This window comes from Salminus brasiliensis, chromosome 3 (genome assembly GCF_030463535.1).
Source record: "Salminus brasiliensis chromosome 3, fSalBra1.hap2, whole genome shotgun sequence".
In the NCBI taxonomy this organism is placed as follows: Eukaryota; Metazoa; Chordata; class Actinopteri; order Characiformes; family Bryconidae; genus Salminus; species Salminus brasiliensis.
This window is the reverse complement of record NC_132880.1, coordinates 9,510,177-9,528,122: the sequence shown is the minus strand read 5'-3', so window position 1 is coordinate 9,528,122 and position 17,946 is coordinate 9,510,177. Positions and strand designations below refer to the sequence as shown.

The following is a 17,946-nucleotide window of genomic DNA, read 5'->3' as shown; positions in this document are numbered from 1 at the left end:
GTGGGTTTATTTTAAGATGAAACAGTGTTTTCCCCCACTGTGGCTGTGCTGGAGGATTCAGGTGATGGGAGAAATATGAGAGAAATACAAGGCGCCTCAGAACCTCCAGAGCTTTTTAGAGGCACATCTCTGAATATACATGATACAAAGGGAAGTCAAAGTCACAAAGGCCCACAAAGCCCAGTTTTAATAGTAGGGATTTCTGAAATCTTTTTCTGTGTATACTGTATATGTGTGTGTAGGGAGGGTTGCTGTGCATACTTACCTGCCTACATAAGTCTCATAATATAACAGATTTTAATATATAGATTTTCGCTCTATTTGGTGTAAGAATCCATTTACTAGTATTATTATCTCTGACTTTTCTATATATATTTTGAAATCTATATTATTGAACTGGTGCGCATTAGAATGTCAGCTTTCAGATTTGACAGTGTTTTTAAGTTAAACCAAAAGTGGGACACCCGGCTTTGCCAATACCTTCAGGTTGAGTTAACTCACAATGGACCCTTTTCACACGCCGGTGCCATTAAGAGGAAATAGCAGCTGAGAGAGAAAAGAGAAAAGAGAGCAGAGAAAATCACATTCAGGCTTTTTTAAAACATGGCAGTATATCCAAAGTTAACCATATATCAAGCATTAAATTAATTATCAGAGTATCAGCCTTTTAGATAGTATCTACTAACCATAAAATTGCATTCTAATTTTTCTATTTAGATCAAATTCGGATGGCTTGATTCTAACTCTATACACCATACACAACTCTATAGACAACAAACAGTTATTATTCAATCCTACGCTGTAATACTAATAAATGTATTAACTTCCCAGGAGGGGGCAGAGGCAGGAGGGGGCAGACGTTTTCCTCTTTATCCTGGCTGTTAACATCTGCTCCAGGCCGTGTGGATGCTCTTGACTATAGAAATTCTCTGATCCTGAGCTTTTGAAAGTTATTCCAAGAGAAACGACAGGGTACAGCACCACCTTCGAGCATGATTTCGCTCTCGACAAAGTGACGGCTGCATGAACGCAGTTGTGCTACATTGTCAAAGTGTACTACCTTAGTGTGTATTTATACGTAAAGCTACCTTAATAAAACAGCAGGTTGGGTATTTCAATAGGCTAAAGGCACCATTTGAGAAAATGTTCCCAACAGAAATATAGGCAAAATATTTAGATTGCCTAGATCCGTTTAGAGCTTAGCAGAACCATGTGCTTGACCGTAACTTTATGAAAACCCAGGTGTGGCTGTTTTTGGTTGGAGTGGTGACACTGAGGAACACAGCGAAACACCTTAAAGCTAGACTGCACCATTTGTTTTGGTTCGACCGGAAACTAAATTACCTGCTGACAGAAACTGCCAGGAGGGAGAACCCGGAAATGTTAAAATGCTCCAAAGCTCTGACTTTTCCTTTTTCCCTTTTTCCCTATGTGTTATGATGGAGCACATGATGCAAGGAGACCTGTGTCCAACAGGGCTTCTGAATTCTTTATTACACCCCGCCTGTAGATACTGACACAACTGTGTTCCTCTGACTCATAGACAAATGTCATTTCTTATCAACATACTTTACCAGTTAGCGTCCATTAGCCCTGCACACACATCCTGTCTGTCTATTTGTTGCCCTTAATCATGATGCACTTCACCCATGGTGGCCTGCAACAAGACACTTGGTTGTTTTTTAAAATCATAAAAGATCAAAGAATCTGAGGAATTTTCTCAGATGATCAGCGGTATGTCAGACAGCTAAATAGTTTGATCATCCAGTGAATAATTATTGCAATCCAAATTGCTAGTCTAATATAAACATGTGGTTAGATATGTTAGATGCTAGGTGGTGGAATGGTGTGCACTGAGAGCACTGACTTAATTGAATTGAATTTTTTGAGATTTTTTCACTGAACATAATTTTGCACACAGGAGGTTTCATTAGTTTTATTTGGCACTATTTATGGTTATGAGATCCTAGCCATGCCAATGATTTTAAAATACTGTTTAGTATGGTAGTATTTATGGTAGTATTTTGAATGCAGCTATTGCATAGGAAGGGAATAACCTTTCTTATTCTATCATCCCTGCTGGAAAATCTAACTCAAGATCAGCTTTTGCTGGTAACTGCTTTTGGATAGTCTAAGGTCTTGATGATAAAGGTGGTTAAAATCACCTGATCATCCAGGTGAAATCATCCCCAAGAAATCATCCCCCTCAAAAAGCCTATGGCTCGCTGGCAGGCCGAAAGTCTTATTACAAACCTCTATTACTAGAGAATAGCCCCACCTTAGTCATGCTGGTTTTGCTGGCCAACCAGCTAGTTCACCAGCATAGGGTATAGTTTCTCCTGGATTACATGCTTTTATCAGCAGGGATATTCTATTATGTTCAATGTTATTCGGTCAGTGTTTCTGCTTAACACCAATTTTATCAATCTAATCAATAATGTATATATGCATGAGTGTGTGATAAAATATGAAATATATGTTGCACTATGCATCTACAATGTCTATGATCAGCTACTGTGTAAGCACGGCTAAACTCAAGTGTACGAGAATAAAGTTGTCTTGACCGAATCGTCTGACTCATTGAATCTCACCGTTCGGAGGAATCGGCTCCTCGAACTGAATCGAACTCCTCCTCACTAACAGGATCATGACATTACGGCGCGAGGCGTGACTCCGTTCAACCCAGCCGCGCACCTGTCACACCGCCGCTGTGGAGGAAGGCAGCTCCGGCGAACCGCTGCCGGAGAGGGAGGTAGGTCGGCGCACCGGGAGCACCTTTATCGCCTTCGCCGACATTCGCAGACCTTAAAAAGCGACTTTCGAGAAGAGAAAAACACAACACAAGCAGCCCGTCACTGGAGGGGTGTCGAGAAGTACAGAGGCGATGGCTTCCTCTGAGGGAACCGGCGGGTAAGTGGGCGCGTGAGGTTCAGCGCGTGTCTGTGTTCTCTCTCAGCACTTCGAGACGGGCTGTGTGTTTCTGAATTCATCACTTCGGCCAAGAATTCATTATGGAGGGCTGCTCTAAAACACCTCCAGTGGTGAAGGCTTATATAACAGAGGGCTGTGTTTTTGCATCCAAACGGAGCCACCGTGTACGGTGCGGGAGAGAGAGGGAGAGATGGAGAGGGAGAGCGAGAACCGCTTCAGACTGGAGGTGAAGAAACCCAGGCGAGCTGGACACAGCAGTTCTGGCCCTTATATGAGCTGTCCGACCCAGTCAGGAGTCTCTGTCTGTGGAAACGGGGTCTAATCGGGGTCCCGTGGGTCTGTCGCTTGGCTCGTGCAGCTGAAAAAAGTTCTTGTCTGTTCATTATTTGAGTGTCTTAGAGCTGAATGTAGGCTGGGTGATGCACTGGTAGGTCTACGCAAGGTATCTAGGACCTGACCACAGTCTGTACATCAGGTGCTTTGTCACAGTCATATAGGGCAGTTGCCATCTGTCTCTTCTGTCTGTCTGCATGTCTGTCTTTAAATCATATTATATCATCATCATCATATATGTCATCATTATATATCATCATATATAATCATCAATGCTTTATATATGTATATAGCAGTGATGATTTTATAGAAACTGGCATGCAATAGGAATGCAGCTCTTCACATATGTGTATATTGTGAAATTCATAATTGATTCAATTCATTGTTTTTCAATACGGCAAAAATTAGCAGCTGAAAATGTGCCTTTAATATTGACCTACCTAATGGCAGTGTCCCAATTGTCAAAAGTACGACATTCAAGTATGATATTGAACCCTTTCACACGTAAGTCTAGCAACCTGGCCACCCACAGTCAGTTCCTTGTTCTGTAACTTCTGCACCATTTAAGGTAGAAGGGAAAATTCCTGTGTTTTAGGGATGCGCCGTATGTTGTGGGAAGACTAATTAGTAGACAGAATTGATCAATCAGTAGAATTAAAGCTGATCCATGTGCCATGTTAGGAGCTGGACATTCGGATCCCACAGGTGGGGCCGGGTTCAAACCAAAGCTGTGCTGTATATTGTGTCTGCACTCAAGCGACGAGCTAACATGCTAGTCGCGATAAAGTGACACAATACAATAAGCTGTGAGACAGTTAACTACAGTACCATACACAAAAAAGCACACCCGGTGAACCAGTGACAGGGCCATGGGTGCCCGTTATTCATAGATGTGATCTTATGGCAGGTTCACACCACACGATTACAGCCCTGATTCTCGAGTCACAGACTGTTTTTTGGAGATCGCAGATAAAAGGTCGGAGGCAAATCTGTGTATATGTAGCAGGTTTAACACCTGCACCTGTTGGTGAGTCTAAATCCGCTAGTGTAAAACCAATGAGCGTGCAAGGCGTGATCAGTCTTGTGGAATTACAGGACCTAAAGGATCTGCTGCTAATGTCTTAGCTGCCACAGGACACCTTCAGAAAGGTGAAAGGTCTTGTGGAGTCCATGCAAAGGTGGTTCTAATGTTATGGCTGATCGGTGTATATAAATCATGTGTAACATAATATATAATGCACGGGGGGGCCGTATTGAGGGGGGATTGAGGGAGTTGGGATGATTCAGAGGGCCTGTCACTGACAGGGGCCCAAAATGTCACAATATACATTCTGGAGAACAGGCATTCTATTAATTCTGATATTTCGTGCAACTGCACTGTAGGAACACTAAAGTTTGCAGACAAGCAGCACCATGCAGTTCCAGCTCGGTCATATCATCCCTTGCACTCCTCAACTCCCAGCTCTGATCTCTTTAGTACATTATTATTTATTTTTTTGTAATGCAGTGAAAATACTGAATTGTGAACCCAGTATCGATTGTGGATTGTGGACTAAGTGCATCATTACACCTCTGTCTAATATATATCACAGATTTTCTTTTGTACTGCATCTATAAGCATAATTTATAGGCCCAAGCAAAGTTTGCCCATATCTACCGCAGTGAGCTGACAGTACACGCCTCATTGCAGTAAGATATGTATAGACAGAACTCACACTGCATGTAGAGAACCGCATAGCACATAAACACTGCAAACAAGCCAACATTAAAGACAGACTCGGCCCACATGAGCTGCTGGGAGGGAGCGAGTCTATAGCAAAGACAGCAAACACAGTATCTCTCTCTCTCTTTCTTGCTTTTTCTCTTTCTCTCTCTCTCACAGTAACATCTTTATTTCAGGCATGGTGTACCTATAGCAGACGGGCTCGAAGATCAGCTCTTCCTCGCAGGCTTGGTTCTGGCTCCTCTTTTGAAACCTCATTCCCCATGCCTTTCATGCCTACTGCCTAAGAAAAAAGCAAAAGCCTTTGATGTTCCCTTCGCCGAAGTGGGTGCATAGGAAACGCTTCGGAGTATGTTAATATTCTCCAATTGACTTGTGAGTCTTTTAATTAACACGCTGATTCCGCTTTGCAACATCTCTGCCGAGCATTGTGTGCCACAGAATGGAAGAAAGGACTCCCTTTCTCTCTGTCCCTTTCCCACCCAAAAAAAAACCCCAAACAACAACAACAACAAAAAAAAGCACAGAGCCGCCCGGGATATTTGGGATGTTTCCGGGCCTAGAATTAGAATTCATGTGTTGTAGGCAGCTAAGCCAAGTTCTCCGAGCTTCTGGATAATGAAGATGTTGAGCATTAGGTAGCGATTAAGCTCTCAGCCATGCAAAATTAATGAGGCGGAAAAATATATCAAAGGATGAACCTTGGAGATGCAATAGCCTGGAGTACGCCTACATTAATAATGTTGTTAATTTTATCAGCACTTCTGCGCCGCAATACGATTTTATTAATTCCCTTTTTTTTCATGTGGTGGCTCGTGCCCGTCTGAGAGATTGTTTTAATGCTCTTATACATCTCCACAGTGCTTCCTTATGAAGTGCAGAATTGATTTCTGTTAAGCAGTCAAATCCAATTGTGTTTCTGAATCGAAGACCACAGACCCATTCAATTTATGTTTAATAGGCCGACAAGGGCTGCAGCTCCGAGTTCAGTTCCCCGCAATCTTAAAAAAAAAGAAGCTCTCTGTAACACAGGTTTGCAGAGGACTGGCTGGAGGAGTCATGTGATAGCAGTTTGTGGTCAGTAGGTGGCAAAGTGCTCTCATAGAAGAGAAGGAATCTATCATGAAAAGTTGACTTGAGCTGTTGCACTTCTGAAAAGCGCCTCTTTCGCTCGCTCACTCTTTCTCTCTCTCTCTCTCTCTCTCTCTCACTCCTCCTCTCGCTCTCGATCCATTTGTACTTTCTATACTGTCACTCCCTATAAGAGTTCTTTTCCTTGTAACTCTGTGGGAGTGGTAGTTTTCTGCAGCATGGGATGGCTCTGTGTGGTTTGAGCAGTGTGAAGGCCTTGCTGCTGAAATGTGTAAGATACAACAGTTGTTTTGAGCCAGCAAGGACTTAACTGACCATTACATTTTTACTTAATGGCAATTAATATTCATTTAAAACTCAGAGTAAGGGCTAGGGCGATTCCTCAATCAATGCAGTCTCAGCCCTGGCTCTGTTGATCTGTTCCTGCTGGATAGGTGGCTTACATTGACTTAAATTTGCTGTGTCACAGAAATAGCTCAATATTGTTTTGTCCCGTTTGCGATTATTTGTGACAGATAATTTGTAACAGCTGGTTTGTTTAGCAGCAATTGTAGCAACAATTTGGAGAGACAGTTACTTGCCATCACATTGCTCTCTCTAACATTATTTCATGGTATTTGATCGTACAACATTTGCAAAGGGTTTTATGGTCAGGAAGATCTAAAAAAAGGTGTTTGCTTGCACAGTTGGATTCTATGGATTCATGCGTTATTCAAGATGCCATGGTAGGTAACATTAGTTGGACAAGGCTGGTAGCTGACCACCACGGTATGATGCTAAACAAGTCCGTTCACCAGCGCGCTACCACTGCTGATGTTGGACAAGGCCGATAGCCGGTGTGTTTTGGAAGCTGTGTTTGTTGTATTGTGGTTCATAAGCCCAGTAATGGCAATGCACGTGCATGCATTTGGGGGATGAAGCTTATAAAGATGCACTGAAGGGAGATGTGTGTATTTGTTTTGTTGTTAAGTTCAAATATCAGTAGTCGTTCTCCACAATTGTGTCTGGTGTGTTTTAGGGATTTGTTGGGCCTTTGAAAAGCTGATGTAAAAAAACTAAGAGCTGTGGTATGAATTAAGAATGACTGCATGTCAGTGACTGTAATTTAATAATGTTTTGAACTATAAACTTTGAATCTGCACCAATGCTAAGCACTTCATAGCTTTAAGCCAAGAGTTAAGATGACCCCACACTCACTCACTTACTCGAGTAATGCCACAGAAGAACCACTTAGTTCCAGAAAGGTCTGAAGTACCTTTGTTTAATGTGTTTCTTTACTAATTGAAGTCTTCTTCATCCTTACACATCTCTATTATAAATCATGGCCCATATTTATCAACATTTATCAAGTATGAGAAATCATTTGAAATCATTTTGTACCACTTAATAGGACTGTGTGAACTGATGGGAACTGATCTGAAATCAGTGTTCTTTGACATACTTGATATATATTGGCCATGAAACTAAAAATGGTCCTTCTATAAAACTCCTTTAATATGGGTTTCATGGATCTTATGATGTGGATGATAAAAATCCATCCAACTACACCAGCTTATCCACACGTTTATCTATCTGAAATTTTCTAAACAATCAGGGAGAAACAGAAGAGAGGAGATATGTCATTTTATTAGAGGTTAATTCATTCTGTCAACACAGACTACAGTGATGTAAATGTCAGAATAAGGTAGCACCTTTGGAGAGCATTTGAACTACAAACACATGACTGTGTAACAAGGAAACCAAGCTGACATAACACTCACACAAACTGGCAACGTACACTTACACACAAGCCAAGAAAAAAGAAACCATGAGACAGAGCTGACTTTTACCCAACTTACTCACATAGGGTTGGGCGGTAACGACTATTTTCATATTGTCAACTGTCTCAGAATATTACCGTGGTTTATGGAATTACCCGGAGGAGGGGAGGAGCATACGTTGCACAAGTGACTGGCTTTATCTTTACGTGGCTTCTGTACAATCACATCCTGCATTATTTTAATACTGTAAAATGTATGCTTATAGGGTGACAACCTTTATTGTTATAAAATTATTGTTATATCGCCAACACACACGTTTTTCTTTTTGTCAGCCAAAAACTTCAGCTTCAAACTCAAAGATAAGAAAAAAGTGAGAATGAGGACACTGAACAGATAGACACTAAAAGGACAGACACTGATACAAAAAGAGAGGCAGCAGATTGGTAGATAACGAGGGAGATGAAAAATTGCTTATAAATATCGGTTACCACAAATGACATTCGTCCACCCGCAATATATCAGGGTTTGTTTTGACAGAGATATGGGTTTTATTCTCTGTTTGGGTGAGCAAGGTGCTTCACATTTTATGTGCAGTGGGCGGTAGTCGTTCTGTACAGCACTCTAAAAAAAGCTGAAGAAAATCAACTTGAAGTGTTCAAGGAGTGCACAAGCAGAGTGCGCAAGCAGAGCACCTTGCATTTTTCAGCTGCCAGAACAATACAGTGTTATCCTTTAGTTATCTGTTATCAGTGTAGCTTTACTTGTCATCGACTAGAGTAGACTAGTGCAGTATAGAATAGAAAGTGGCTGTATTATTACCTATATATTTACAGTGTATCACAAAAGTGAGTACACCCCTCACATTTCTGCAGATATTTAAGTATATTTTTTTTATGGGACAACACTGACAAAATGACACTTTGACACAATGAAAAGTAGTCTCTGTGCAGCTTATATAACAGTGTAAATTTATTCCTCCCCTTAAAATAACTCAATATACAGTCATTAATTTATAAACCACTGGCAACGAAAGTGAGTACACCCTTAAGAGACTACACCCCTAAATGTCCAAATTGAGCACTGCTTGTCATTTTCCCTCCAAAATGTCATGTGACTCATTAGTGTTACTAGGTCTCAGGTGTGCATAGGGAGCAGGTGTGTTCAATTTTGTAGTACAGCTCTCACACTCTCTCATACTGGTCACTGAAAGTTCCAACATGGCACCTCATGGCAAAGAACTCTCTGAGGATCTTAAAAGACGAATTGTTGTGCTACATGAAGATGGCCAAGGCTACAAGAAGATTGCCAACACCCTGAAACTGAGCTGCAGCACAGTGGCCAAGATCATCCAGCGTTTTAAAAGAGCAGGGTCCACTCAGAACAGACCTCGCGTTGGTCGTCCAAAGAAATGCTGTCTTTGAAAGATATGCGCAGAAGTGCTGTCAGCATTGCTGCAGAGATCAAAGAGGTGGAGGGTCAGCCTGTCAGTGCTCAGACCATACGCCGCACACTACATCAAATTGGTCTGCATGGCTGTCACCCCAGAAGGAAGCCTCTTCTGAAGTCTGTACACAAGAAAACCCGCAAACAGTTTGCTGAAGACATGTCAACAATGACATGGATTACTGGAATCATGTCCTATGGTCTGATGAGACCAAGATTAATTTGTTCAGATGGTCTCAAGCATGTGTGGCGGCAATTTGGTGAGGAGTACAAAGATAAGTGTGTCATGCCTACAGTCAAGCATGGTGGTGGGAATGCCATGGTCTGGGGCTGCATGAGTGCAGCAGGTGTTGGGGAGTTACATTTCATTGAGGGACACATGAACTCCAATATGTACTGTAAAATACTGAAGCAGAGCATGATCCCCTCCCTCCGGAAACTGGGTTGCAGGGCAGTGTTTTAGCATGATAATGACCCGAAACACACCTCTAAGACAACCACTGCTTTATTGAAGAGGCTGAGGGTAAAGGTGATGGACTGGCCAAGCATGTCCCCAGACCTAAATCCAATAGAACATCTTTGGGGCATCCTCAAGCGGAAGGTGGAGGAGCGCAAAGTCTCGAATATCCGCCAGCTCCGTGATGTCGACATGGAGGAGTGGAAAAGCATTCCAGTGGCAACCTGTGAAGCTGGTAAACTCCATGCCCAGGAGAGTTAAGGCAGTTCTGGAAAATAATGGTGGCCACACAAAATATTGACACTTCAGGAACTTTCACTAAGGGGTGTACACACTTTCGTTGCTGGTGGTTTAGACATTAATGACTGTATATTGAGTTATTTTGAGGGAAGAATAAATGTACACTGTTATATAAGCTGCACACAGACTACTTTTCATTGTGTCAAAGTGTCATTTTGTCAGTGTTGTCCCATGAAGAGATATACTTAAATATCTGCAGAAATGTGAGGGGTGTACTCTACTGTACTGTGAGGGGTGTACTTTTGTGATACACTGTACATTTGCATATACATTTACATTTAGATCTTATCCAGAGCAACTTACAGAAGTGTTTTACCATTTACTAAGAAAATACCCTTAGCTAGTTTGTATATGTTAGAGTCCAAAAGATACCTCTAAGCTTAGACGCTACTAAATACAAAAGTCAGTATGGAGACTACATCACTCGGCACTACAGTTTGCCCATATATTTATAAATTCTGTTCCATTGGTTATTATTACTGTTATGATGGGAAGATTATCATTTGATTTATGTTCTTCTTCTGTTTTGTTCTTATTATTTTTTGACATATTATCTCTTATATGTTATAGTCTGTAGATGCCTGATTGATTAGGTTTCTATACAAGTTTTTGATCAGGCGCATGGTCGGACACATAGCAAAACATTTTTTCCATAGGAATATCCTAGTACACTAGAAACACCCCCAACCACATGGAGTTCCACACCAAAAGCACCATATTAACCATCTGGCATAGCATAGCAACTGTTTAGCAGCCACCTAGCAACACCCTTGCAACCACTGAGCAACATCATGATGACCACTTGAAGTAACATAGCACCTTGAAATACTAATCTAGCAACTCTAGCAACTCCAGCAATCTTAGAAATGACATAGCAAGCACTTGGCAATGCCATAGAAACCACCTGAAAAACCTTTGCAACTACTTAGCAACAGCCTAGCTACAACCTGGAAGAAATGCAGTGTTCTAGTTATGCGCAAACATTTAGGCCTTACCAATTTGATTGGAGTAAGGATTCTTTTGTATAAAAAAGAGGCTACCAGTGCTGGTTGGCGCTGACAACTGGTTAACAGATAAACAGTGATATTACTGTCACACAGAACAGCTAATTTTACCTAACCTCCATAGTTAGAATTAAACCTCTCAATCACACACCCACACCAAACCACACACCCACACTAAAACTACACCCTTGTCTAAAACTTTGTGTTAACTAATGTGTTTTCTGTCTTCTGATGACAATCAGCAGTCAGGAAAAGCTTTATACTAAGTATTAGAACATTGCTGTGAGAATCTGAGAGCATTCAGCAGCAAGGGCATTTGTGAAATTAGTTAATGATATTGGATTGATTAGTTATGGATCACTGATACCACTCCAACTCATCCCAAAGGTATTGAATGATGCTCAGTAGATAGTGATAGACTTCTGCTTTATGATACTGCTTTGGACGTTATGACCATTGTGAAGACCCTGATACAGAAATGGGTAAGATATTACAGTAGCTTCTAACACGGACTGGACTGGGAATTAAATTCAGCCTTCGACTTTTGTCTAGACCAGCTTATTACAAAAACATACTCCAGTCCACACTCCACCACCGCAAATCCCTGTCAGTCTTTCAGGGCAAAACATTGTAATTTCCTCAATAATCTTGAAAAACAACAGATTTTCTCAAACGTTTCTGCTGTATTTTTCCTGTATACACCTCGCTTCGTGCTACTTACCACTACTTGCTTTATGTAAAGAATGGATTGAAGGAATGTGCTTTCTGTGTATGCTAAAGAAAACAGATAAGCATGCTATTATAGTTACAGTCAATGGATGCATATTTTTGGACAACAATAAGTGAGAGAAATGGGAAAGCAGGGCAGCGCTTTCGAAAGGTTTTTCCCATCTATCTCTATCTGTCTAGCTAGCGTAAATTGTTTACCTTCCTTGGTAACTGTCATTATGCTTTGTTATTTGGGAAGCGGCAATTGCTTGAATGGGCAATGGCCACACACTTTTTCATTCTCTCAGCGGCTCAAACACATGGAAGCCCATCAGTCATTAAGACCAGTCCATCCCTGGTCTTAACCTCTCAAACTCTGCGGAACCGCCTGGCCCTTGGTGTTATAACTTAGGAACAACTCAAACCGTTTGCATTGCTTTGCATGTAGTTTCTGAATAGTAATCCTTAGGATGTAATATAAGTGACAGAGCATAAGGGGTTGACTCAGCTCAGATGCATAACCGTGGGTGGCCTGAAAATTCTTTCAACATTTTTTTTTAAAGAATGAAATTAGATTTGTTTTCACCATTGCAAAAGTGCTGCCATTGCAAAATGGTCAATCAAAATCACTACACCATTCGTGTCATTCTTGAATGCACATCTAATGTCCAATATCACTTTTCTCGACTTTTCTCAAATCACAGCATAGCAACTATTGCTATCCACCTCTGCTTTAGGCCTTCAGTTTTTTATCAGTGCACCACTGTTTGAATCATAAGCACAAGCAGATCAAAAGATGCCCCTGGAGGAGTTGCAAATGTGAAAGTCTGTTCCCAAAGCTGAAGTTGGTTCCAGTTTTTAATTAGAAATGTTCGTTCCATCTTGAATAGTGCACAAGTAGAGGTGGAATAGAAAATTATTGTTGGCACAGCCATGTAAAAAAGTTATATATATATATATATATATATATATATAAAACCAATGAAACTGAGAAAATGTCTTTTAAAAATCAATTGTAAAATGATTGCAAAATTAATAAAAATGCATTTTGAAGAAAAACCTTGGTCCTAATAGCTGGTATTCCCCCCCTGGCTGGAATAACTTCAGTTAGACGTTTCCTATAATGATCTACCAGTCTCTGACATTAACTGGGAGAAAGTTGTTTCCACTCCTCCATGCAGAATTCTTTCAGCTGTGTGACATTTCAGCTTTAGTTTTTAGACAGATGGCCTCTCTTCTTCCTCAAGCGTCCTAGTTGTGGCAAGATCTACCTGTAGATCCTGTGATATTGTAGGATTGTAGAAATGTTAATAAACAGATAACCAGTTATTATTTCCGAGCAGTAGGATGAGAGGATGTTAGCTTGTTACTCTTCAGGAGGCCAGAGTCAGCATCCTATTGGAATTTTCCATTCCAAAGTGGACCAGCAATTGAATAAATGCTGCACAAGCAATGGAATGCAATTGCTATCTTTTAATGCTAAACATCTAGCAATGAGGTGTCAATGTCAGTGACATTGAACATCTCAATATCATGGCATACTGGCTTGACACTGGAGCTAGATGGGTAGATAGAGTCCGGACATGTAGTAAGTTCATATGTTTTCCTTTTTTTCGTCACCTAACTCCAGCAGCGAGATTCAGTGTTGTAGAAATAGCTGAGAGAAATCGGTAAAACTGCAGCTAATTACTACACATGTGGAGGTTAATGAGGAACTGTAAGCTTCTACACAAGATGTTTTCTTCTGCTATGATATTACTGGTTATTGTAGATGCAGGACATGTCAAATCCCACTTAGATGTAACCAAAGATTGTACACTCTTAAAAATAAAGAGGCTACAAAGGGTTCTTTGAGTGTTGCTATAGAAGAACTATCCCTGGTTCCATAAAAATTAATGAGTGAAGAACCTTTTAAAGGTTTAAGGAAGTGACATCCAAGATTCTACACTTCTAAATGAGAAGTCAAACCATTTGTCTTGACGTCATCACAAATTTATATGATTGCAATATTCAATAACTATCATCACAAGGCTAAATGAAACAAACACAGAATTAAGCATCAGCGTCTTTCTGCATCTTTATTGGTATGCAGAAAAGACAAGTTTCCGATGCTTTTTGACACAGGGACATGTTTGATCATCTCTTCATGAGCTCTGAATCTGTAATTATAGAACAGATAGTTTGTTTTTAAAATGAGGCAGAGGCGTATTAAGTAATAACGCCAGTTGTATTATGTATTAATGTGCCAAGTTCTAGCTTGTTTTATCAAAACAGGAAGCCACTCAAGCGCATGTGTAATCACATTTCAGCCCACTATTTTCATAGTTATCAGTTCTTTTATCCAATTTTTCTCACCAGTTGTTTTAGCCAGTTACTCAACCCAATCATTACTACTCTCCCCGTCACATGTAATGCTCCTGACAGTGAGAGGGTGATGACTGACACACTCCTCCTCCTATACATGCGCAACAAGCCGACACCGACATCCCTGGGAAACCTACGCTTTGGAACGAAAGCACCGGGTACCAAGCTTTGATGCATCAGATAGCAGACATCCGTGCTGGTCAGCATCACATTAAAGTGATGTGGGAAGAGAAAGAGCCATCTAGCCACCCGGAGAGAGCAAGGCCAGTTGTACTCCCTCTGGCTCCGGCTGCTGATGGCAGGCAGCATGACCCGCGATTCAAACCAATGATCTAGATCCATAGTGGCAGCTCCATACTCCGCTGGACCAGTCAATGCTGACTTTCAAATCATAAGACTTTTGTTTATGTCTTTTGGCGACGCTAAATGAACCAGAGATAAATGCAACAGTCTAGCATTTTCTGCTTTGGTCCAAGCCAACTAAACCGCAAGTATACAAGTGCACTGTCATTGTTGTCAATATGGTATTGTTGGTAAATATGTGTAAGCACAAGCTAAACTATGACTGAACTGTAAAATATTGGCAGCTGAGACGCATTATTCCGCTGTTGATATTGCAGGGTCGTACTGGAAAAAGCTCTCCCTAATGTCTCTGAAATGTATATTTTCTGTGCTCTATTTTAATCAATTTTAATCCAAATCCTTGCTAAATCCCAAATAGTTCTCAATACTGCCCCCCTCCAGGGATTTAGTATCACTTCCTTGCAATAGAGCTGTCACTTTGACATTGAATTACAGCACAAGCTTATATTGCCTCGTATCAAGTGGCGGCTAGTCAGCCATTTGAAAGGAGATCATAGAAGTAATTACAGAGGCAAACATTGATGGCTCTTCAGTACACCCTCTACATAGACAGACGCATAAAGCGGCCACTGCTTATCACTTGAACACACAGATTGTGAACGCTGCCTGTTTTACTGCATAAACAGGCACGTTCGGCCTTGAGACAGTCACATTGCTGTCTTAATTAGAAAGCAGGGAGGCTTTAACCATCAAAATATGAGCTTAACGCTCATATAATGATGCAAATAATTGTATAATTAAACCTCGCTGGTTTATAGAAACTGAGCAAATGAGTAAGATGAGCCACATAATGTGAGTGGAGCAAGGGAGGGAGCTTGAGAGGCAGAGAGTATGGTGAGAAAGAGAAAAGAAGAGATTATAGAGGAGCCTTTGATGCCAGGCCTGGCTATGGGAATCCTTGTGTGCCTTCAGGGGTAGACTCCTCTCTCAAAGCATCAATAATGAATGAAAGATATCTTGTTCAGTGGAGGACCGAACTTAGCTGGCATACTGATTTCTAACTGTGAACCTTATGTAAAAATTGCATCAGTGTATTTGGCTTGCCTCATTAAAACCTGGCACTCTTCAATGATGTTGGTTTTAGAAAGACAGAAAAGGCTGGACCCTGAGTCTGTGTCAGGGCTTTGTTTTTGGATGGGGTTTCTTTTTTGCTTTCAATGGAATGATGCAGTGCAGGATTAAGGTTTTTTGTTATTCTCTGATGATCTCATTAGGCTTTTCATTGTCTATAATGAAGCAAATGGAGTCATTTCATTTATAAGAAGGTGTGTGGTGCCAACAACACCCAACAATACCCAACAATAAACAACAAAGAGTCAACAAAGAGACTCATTAAACAAATTGTATGACACATTATTTAACATATATATAATAATAATTATATATATATATATATATATATATATATATATATATATATATATATATATATATATATATATATATAATAACATTAAGTAACTTTATTGTTATTATTTTTGTACAGTACAGTGCAATGAAATGAATGCTGGGGCCAGAGCTCAGAAAGAGCAGAAAGAGTGCCTTGCTCAAGGACCCAACAGCTGCAGCTTAGTGTACGCAGGTATCAAACCCTGTGATCAATAACCCAGTTTTCTAACCATTGAGGCTCCACTGCCCATCCTCTTCATGAAGTTCTAGCAATAGTTCTTTGCGCGCTGCAGTCTTTTTACCACTGTCCACCCAAATCACAATATATACATAACATAAAGAATCTTAAACTTTATTTTAATTATAAATACAGTTTATATTATTATAAACTATATTATCCTGATATGAATTGTCTTATTAATGCAAAAACTACTATGAATAATTTAGTAACAGTTTAGCACATTAGCGTCAAAGACCCTTATAGACCTTTATATTTATTAGAAGTACTCTATAGCACCAGCCTGAGGGCAGCAATTCCATCGGTTATTGCTGTGACTTCTGCATTGTAGTCTATTATAAAGACCATCTAAAGACTTTTTTTCTGGTGGCCTACTGTTTTCCCTGCCACCTTGATGATCCTGGCCCATGTACTTTTACTTACTGATGTCAGATATCTGTACCTCATTGTTATGCTAAACCCCAGTACACCAGTATCAGACCTACATTCACTTTTCTTAAAATATTAATAACCAATCCTAAACCCCTTTAGTGTCCTAATTTGATACGGTGTCTAACACAGGCAACATTATAGCTAACTAGCCTAGCTAGTAACTAAGTCTACCATTTTGAGAAGAGGAAACTCAGTTATGAAGCTCCAGTGAAGTGGATGGTAGTACGATGGTAGCTTCATAACCAATCCATTTCTTTTGGTAAGGATCTTCTAATCTTCCCCTCTACAAAAGGGGAAATATGTAATGAATTGGTAGAATAAAACTTACCAATCTTTATTTATTTTATTAATATGTATTTTTAAATGCAGTGGTATGGACTTCATTCTTGTTTAGTTAGGAGGTTTATTTGTGATACTGTAAAGATTGATATTCGTAACTACGTGACAAATAGCATCACTACCTGCCAGTTAGCTGTGGGAGACTGGGGCTTGATTGCCGATCTGGGTGACTATGCTGCGCTACACCAATAAGAGCCCTTGGGCAGGACTAAACACTAAACTGACACACCTCTGTAATATGAGCTAAATGCCATAAATGTAAACACTAACCCCGTCGTCTGGAGGATGTACTTTAGTCTGGCCAACTTTCACTGTGTGTTGTTTACATGCTCCATGTAACATGTGTGCTACGCTACAGCCACCAGGAGGGGAAATAAAATAAAATAGTTATGCTGATCAAAAAACAGCAATGAAAAGATACTTATGTTACAAATCTTCCAAATGATTTTGGAGAAATACCTGTCCAAAAATCATTTGACCCCGTGTTAGTTTGTGCCCCATTGTCCCTGAAAGAGTACGGAGTTTCATAGTGTAATTACCTGAGGACGGTTATTACATGTGATCACAGTCTGCCCTTTTCACATGATCCAGCCTTCCGCTCCCATGGCCATTTAATCAGTTTGATCATCCGAATCCATTTTATAAAAACATCAAACCTGAGAGGCCTCCAAACTGTCAGCCTACACATGCAAATAAAGGCGAGAACTGAATTAATGATTTCCTGGAACCCGCGTAACAAGACCTGAGGAAACCTCTCCGTTAAACGCTTGCGACATGTTTCACAGGTCTGAGAGCGAGACGCTAATGTGCGGCGAAGGCGAGGTTCGGCCATGGAGGCGTAGCTGCTTTCATCTACTCTGCCTCTTGCCTTCTAACTTTTTGAACAGAAGGGGAGGGGTGGGATGGCTCCGCTGCAGATGTTATTTGAAGGGCATGTTATTCCGCTTTAAATACGGCTCTCGTTTGCATTGCAAATGGCTCCATTCTCATCTGAATAATCCTTGCCGTTACCTAATACGCTGGCACCAGCAGCCGCTTTCATGTGGCTGGCGCACGCGCATCTGCCGCAC

The 17,946-nt window shown here is 40.7% G+C and overlaps 1 protein-coding gene across 1 annotated transcript in view; it reads left to right on the top strand.

The window, feature by feature from the left end:
• The first annotated feature begins 2,715 nt into the window (after positions 1-2,715).
• Positions 2,716-17,946, top strand: part of LOC140551764 (retinoic acid receptor beta-like) — a 208,853-nt gene continuing 193,622 nt past the window's right edge. Inside the window, exon 1 of the mRNA XM_072675391.1 lies at positions 2,716-2,910. The gene's annotated coding sequence lies outside the window, so the exon portion shown is untranslated. The remainder of the gene's footprint in view (positions 2,911-17,946) is intronic.